This window comes from Oncorhynchus masou, chromosome 9 (genome assembly GCF_036934945.1).
Source record: "Oncorhynchus masou masou isolate Uvic2021 chromosome 9, UVic_Omas_1.1, whole genome shotgun sequence".
NCBI classification, from domain to species: domain Eukaryota; kingdom Metazoa; phylum Chordata; class Actinopteri; order Salmoniformes; family Salmonidae; genus Oncorhynchus; species Oncorhynchus masou.
In genome coordinates this window covers 26,814,912-26,821,474 of record NC_088220.1, presented here as the reverse complement: position 1 = coordinate 26,821,474, position 6,563 = coordinate 26,814,912, and the positions used below count along the sequence as shown (strand labels likewise).

The 6,563-nt window shown below is 43.8% G+C and overlaps 1 long non-coding RNA gene across 2 annotated transcripts; it reads right to left on the bottom strand.

Annotated features, from left to right (window-relative positions):
• Positions 1–178: 178 nt before the first annotated feature.
• Positions 179–6,446, bottom strand: LOC135545183 (uncharacterized). Of its 2 annotated transcripts, none has more exons than XR_010456419.1 (4): positions 6,262–6,446; positions 3,756–3,917; positions 474–511; positions 179–361 (listed from the first exon to the last, which is right to left on the bottom strand). It is a non-coding gene; the product is annotated as an uncharacterized LOC135545183 (long non-coding RNA). The 2 variants fall into 2 exon arrangements; XR_010456420.1 differs by lacking the exon at positions 6,262–6,446 and adding an exon at positions 5,780–5,887.
• Positions 6,447–6,563: the final 117 nt, after the last annotated feature.

Below are 6,563 nucleotides of genomic sequence, written 5' to 3'. Positions count from 1 at the left end.
TCTGAAAGAAAATAGGTCAATCACAGATATTATAGTCTACCCTTTTCAACCCTGTTATCGTTGTCTGAACTTTGCCAATGTAAACAGACGGAGTAGATTGCAGGTCTCTAGGACGGGCGTTGATTGGCAGGGGATCTAAGGAGCCAGGCTGTACCTCTGCACCAGCTGACAGGCTCTACAGGTGAGTGTCGACTAAGGGACGTTCCCATACCTTATCAGGTGCCATGCAGGTATAGGACAGGTATGGAGCACGTTTTAACAGTCCGACAGTCGGTCTCACTACTCCACGCACACATTGTACCAGCCAGCCTCTCTGGCTATCTGACCACTGGGATGGTCAAGGGCTGGCCTCGTAGATTTTCTGAAACACACAACCCAGACAAAGGTAATGTTATCAGAGGTAATCAACCTTTATAAAACCTGATGACTGATGGAAACATAGTGTGTATGTTTACTGTTGTTGAGTCACTAACCTTGTTCACCGGACACTTCCTGGCTATGCACAATTAGCCTGGGGAAGAGGTTAGAGGGTCAATCTTACGCACACACACCTTTTAATATGCTCTGATGAAGGTCGACTGATCGAAAGCTTAGCCTCTATTCAAATACATTTGCGTCTGACTAAGTGTGCAGATACTTTTTCCTGTTTCTCCAAAAACAAGACAATTAATTTACATTTGAGTCATTTAGGAGACCCTCTTATCCAGAGCGACTTACAGGAGCAATTAGGGTTAGGTGCCTTGCTCAAGCGCACATCGACAGTTGTTAACTGTTAGGCTACCGGTCAAAACACATCTGCGATCTATTGAAATCAATAGGTTCTTAAGACAAATCACATTCTGTTAGTAGAATTTTGCATTTTATAAAAACAGTGTAAAGATAACATCTGATTGTTTTACTGTACAGATATCCAGCACATCATATTATTGAAAAAACATTTCAACATCACATCATTTCATAAAAACATTTATACATCACATCATTTCATAAAAACATTTTAAATGTACATGGTAGGTCTTCTGACTAAACCTTGTTAAAACATTTGTAAGTCTTTTTTTTGTGGCACTCCTGTTCTGCAGGTTCCTCATGGGGATGAAGAGGTTTCCAGCTTTAACAACAGAACAAAGCACTCTTAAAAGTCTGGACATACACACGAACACAGCCTGTGTTAGGGCTAGAGTCCTCACCGTGGGGGCAAGGGATGTTCCAGCAGGTGTGTTGCTCTGAGGTGTAAATTATCCTGGCTGTTATACTGGGTGGCTTCCAGCAGGGGGAGCCCACTCTGCCTCACAAACTCCTCCCCCAACTGAGAATAATAATAATAATAATAATAATAAGAAGAAGAAGAAGCAGTGCTTCATCAAAGTCATCCTCAGCCTGTGTGCTATGGTTGCTTTTTAAGAACATCTTTATTCCTTGGTTTTTAAGTTTTAACGTTTTAATGGGGGGGGGGGGCAGGTGGAGCCAGTAATCTCTCCCCTGATGGGAAATGTTACCCAGAACCCTTAGCACCAGGTGGGTTGGGGAGAAAGATTATCATTCAATCTCATTATCAAATCCTTTCCCTGACCAAACTGAGTCAAGGTGTTGACGTCCATAGTGTATGGCTTAGTGGATGCTGAAGCATAGTGCTGGACACATAGAGGTTAAATACACCACATAATGTGTCAATAAGAGAATGTAACTTGACCAGGAGAAAATCTGTAATGCTTCAACTTTTCCTGACTGGGTCAAATGATGTATGTGTCCCGTCAAATCAGATGCTCGAATCGTGTTTAAAGCAGTTGACATATGATGAATATCACACAAGCATTCTACATGGCAGAGCTCCAGTGTGACGGGAGTGATGTATCACTGCTGCTAAAAATACTATCACTTTATATGACAAGCAGTAATCTATACGGCTTGATAACACACACGGATGTATAAATCAATTCACTCTCTCACACACAACACATACACCAGTGGAGGCTCCTCAGAGGAGGAAGGGGAGGACCGACCATCCTTCTCAAGTGACATTTCATAGAAATACAAATAGTGAAACTAAAAATGTTTTCCTGTTTAGATAAAACTACACTAAATATATTCACGTCACCAAAAACAGATTAGAAAACACTGTTTTGCAATGAAGGTCTATAGTAACTTCAACAGCACTCGCTGGGGTAGCACCATGGTTTAGCTAGCTAGCCTCTGTCCTCCTCTGGGTACATTGACTTCAATACAAAACCTAAGAGGCTCGTAGGCCTCACTCCCTTCCATAGACCTACATGGTAATTATGACCACTTCCGGAGGACGACCTCCAACCAATCAAAGCAGTATGAACTGATATGTTGTCCATCCAATCATAGGATTAGGATCAGAGAATGAACCTAGTGTGTTGTATTGGGGTTGTGCCAAAGAGCATTATAGGGCGGGGCGGGTCTATGTGTGGAGAAGCTTGGTGAGTTGGTGACATTATTGGATAGAGATTGAAAAGTGATAGTTGAGAAATTTTTGGATATTATTCAATTCAAATTAGTTTCTTCAAATCACAGGAGATGGTGGACGTAGATTATACATTGTTTTCTTGGTTTTAGAACTGTCTTCTTGCTAGCTACCAGCTCCAGTGTGCAGGAAAATGTTGACTTTTTGTTGAAGAACCCCTTTCATTCTCTGGGGTACACGGAAAAGGTGTGAATTAAAACTGAGGTTCGACCTCTGCCTGAGATCAGTTTCATGAAGAAATATGAGCAAGGCAGTTAACCCACTGTTCCCCGGGTGCTGAAGACGTGGATGTCAATTAAGGCAGCCCCCTCCACCTCTCTAATTCAGAGGGGTTGGGTTAAATGCAGAAGACACATTTCAGTTGAATACATTCAGTTTGACAACTGATATAATTCATATGAACAGGTTACTGCAGTTTGACAGTTGCAACCATAGACTATTATGTTGATTAATTCCAGTTAATTCCAGATAATAATTTTGGATTGAAAACGTATAGGCATACCTGAGTACAGTGGAAAGCCTACTTGAGCATTCTGCGTCAACCTCGCTCTTTAATCTAACTTTTTATGGATGATGCGATGGAAGCTATTGAATTGATTTCGACATCTCAGAAAAAGACAGTAGATAGTTACATATGTTCAGCAAGTAAATCATCACAATGTGCAATTATCGCTGCAAGCTCCTTTTAGTTGCACTTGTTAGAGGAACTTTCCCTCTCGTACGTCCTTCCAAACACATCCCAACCAAGCCGCACTGCTTCTCAACACAAGGCACACTTAACCCGGAAGCCGCACCAATGTGTCAGAGGAAACACCATACACCTGGCGACCATGTCAGCGTGCACTGCGCCCAGCCTGCCACAGGAGTCACTAGTGTGCGATGCCACGCAAACCCTCCACTAACCCGGACGATGCCGGGCCAATTGTGCACCGGCCCAGAGATCTCCCGGTAGCGGCCGGCTGGGACAGAGCCTGGACTCGAACCCAGAATTGCTAGTGGCACAGCTAGCACTGCGATGCAAATGCCTTAGACCACTGCGCCACTCGGGATGCCCTCTGTTCCCTGATTAAGAGATGATCTCCACTCCACTACCATTGTCAACGCCACTGGAACATTGAATGTTTCCTCTCCAAGCACTATGAGTACCCCTATCAATTTTCTGTCATTACTGTATGTTACTATTATGCGCCTATACCCATGCTCCTAAATGTTTCGAGTCACCAGCCTGCACTGACACAGACACACACAAACACACACAGCCTTGTCTAACCTGTGTGTGTTGAGGACCCAGGTCTGGGTGGGTCTGGAGGAAGACCTGAGCAAACGCACACAGAGCATCCAGGAGACGGCTATCGTTTAGTCTGGTCTGCAGGACCCCTAGGGGCCCAGATAGCAGCAGGTTCCCCACCCAGGGCAGCAGGGGCCAGATCAACTGGAGAGAGAGAGGGGGAGAGAAAGAGAGAGAGAGGAGGAGCAGATATGTTGATTATGACAGTAGCCTAGGTTAACTACATATCAATAAATGTCATCAAATGGATTCTTTACATTCTGGTGCAGTTGGTCTATGTCTATCAACCACACAGTCACAACACATGTGCTTTTATTGTTTGGATTGAGATAATAATTTCGAAAGCATTTGGATTCATTGACAACACACCAGCTCCATTCTCTCCTCTATACTCCCTTTAGAAACACCACCACCAAGTGTCAGCAGGAGAGAAGTGCACTGTAGAAGAGTCCATTGGGCCACCAAGTCAAATAACATTTTATTGGTCACATACACATGGTTGGCAGATGTTATTGCGAGTTTAGTGAAATACTCGTAATATTTGAAAAAGTAATAACACAAGATTTTCTGGGCTAACTATCTAAGAAATAATACAAGACGAGAAGTGAGGCGGCCCACTCTGTCGGCGCCATTTTGTACACGCTGCTATTGACAAGAGGGCAACAAACAGACTGTGAATCACACAGTGCCACCACATCCTGTATAGTAGTACTATATCCATGGCAACAATACATAGTAGCTGGTCCTCCTGGGTGACATGTTACACCGGTAGGTTGTAACGTCACCCAGGGACGTTAGGTAGCCTAGTGGTTAGAGCTTTGGTCTTGTAACTGATCGAATCTCCGAGCTGACAAGATCAAAATCTGTTGTTCTGCCCCTGCACAAGGCAGTTAACCCACTGATCCAAGGCCGTCATTGAAAATAAGAATTTGTTCTTAACTGACTTGCCGAGTTAAATAAAGGTACATTTAAAAAATAAAAAACACCCAGTGTGTGTCCCCAAATGGAACCCTTTTCCCTACATATTACACTACTTTTGAGCAGGTGCCATAGAGCTCAGGTCAAAATAAGTGCACTATATGGGGAATAGGGTGAAATTTGGGAGGCAGACACCAGTTTGGCCTTGGCTGGGCCAAACTGAGGGTCAAGGGTCAACACAGAGGAGGTAACGGATTAAACCAGATGCCAAGACCACCTTACACAGACAGACAGACAGACCAACCAACCTGTCATATCCTCTTCACAACTATCTTGGTGTCACAACTATCTAGGCAAGTCTTATTTTCAATGACGGCCTAGGAACAGCAGGTTAACGGATAACTGCCTTGTTCAGGGGCAGAACTACAGATTTTTACCTTGTCAGCTTGGGGATTCAATCTTGCAACCTTCCGGTTACTAGTCCAATGCTCCTACCACTAGGCTACCTGCCGCCCCAGGTAGCCTAGTGATAGGTCCTATGGACACCAGTGATATGGACACCAAGGACATTGATTGAAGCTCTCAACCCGCTCCACAACAGCCCTATTGATGTGAATGGGGGTGTGCTCTGTCCTCTTTTTCTTGTTGTCCACGATCAGCTCATTTGTCTTGCTGATTTTGAGTGAGAAGTTGTTGTCTTGGCACAACACTGCCAGGTCTCTGACCTCCTCCCTCTAGGCTTTCTCATTGTTGTCTGTAGCCTAGTGGTTAGACTAGTAACCGAAAGGTTGCAAGTTCAAACCCCCGAGCTGACAAGGTACAAATCTGTTGTTCTGCCCCTGAACAGGCAGTTAACCCACTGTTCCTATGCCGTCATTGAAAATAAGAATTTGTTCTTAACTGACTTGCCTAGTAAAATAAAGGAATAAATAAATTTGGGCCTACCACCGTCATGACGTCGGAATACTTAATGATATTGTTGGAGTCATGCTTGGCCACGCAGTCATGGGTGAACAGGGAGTACAGGAGGGGACTAAACACAGGCCACGGTGTTGAGGGGTCAACGTGGAGGATGTGTTGTTACCTACCCTCACCACCTGGGGGCGGCCAGTCAGGAAGTCCAGGATCCAATTGAACAGGGAGGTGTTTAGTCCCAGGGTCCAGTTCAAGGTTATTGCTGTTCTGATATCCAGAAGCTATTTTCGGTCATAGGAAACGATGGCGGAAACATTATGTACAAAACAAAAAGTAAAAAAATAGCGCAAAAAAACACACAAAATAGCACAATTGAACAGGAGCCCGTAAACCGGCGGCCATCACCTCCGGCGCCAATCTTTCATATTCAGGGTATAAACCTTCAAACTTATTTTTCGATAATATAGACATTAGTTTAGATTAGGTTCTAACTTTTCTTTGGACATTTCAAAATGGATTGACAATTTGACTTTTCCCATTACATGATTGCATATGAATGACCTTTGAATGGCATCTGAAAGCAAAAGTAGCCAATTGTATAGCAGATGATTAGGTTGACTTATTCTTCCATGGTTCTGACTTTAGCTGAACTCACCTTTTTCATGTGCTCGCCTCTTGAATTGAACTCTGAACCGCTGCCCTGACGACCAGCCTTGTGGCGGACTGCGTTCAACCTAAACATTTCATATATCTACCAATCTATCCGTTTGAATAAGTTTGATAGCTAAGTTGATAAGACACGAGTTTGTTCGCGTCACATTTTACCAAGAGTTGTTGACGTTATCTTCTTCGTCGGTAGAATAGTCAAAAGTCACGTTTTAAGACAAGGTGCGAGATGATGGTGATAAAGCTGTAAAGTGCTTCAGGTGTGCTTCAAGATAAAGCTATTGCAACAAA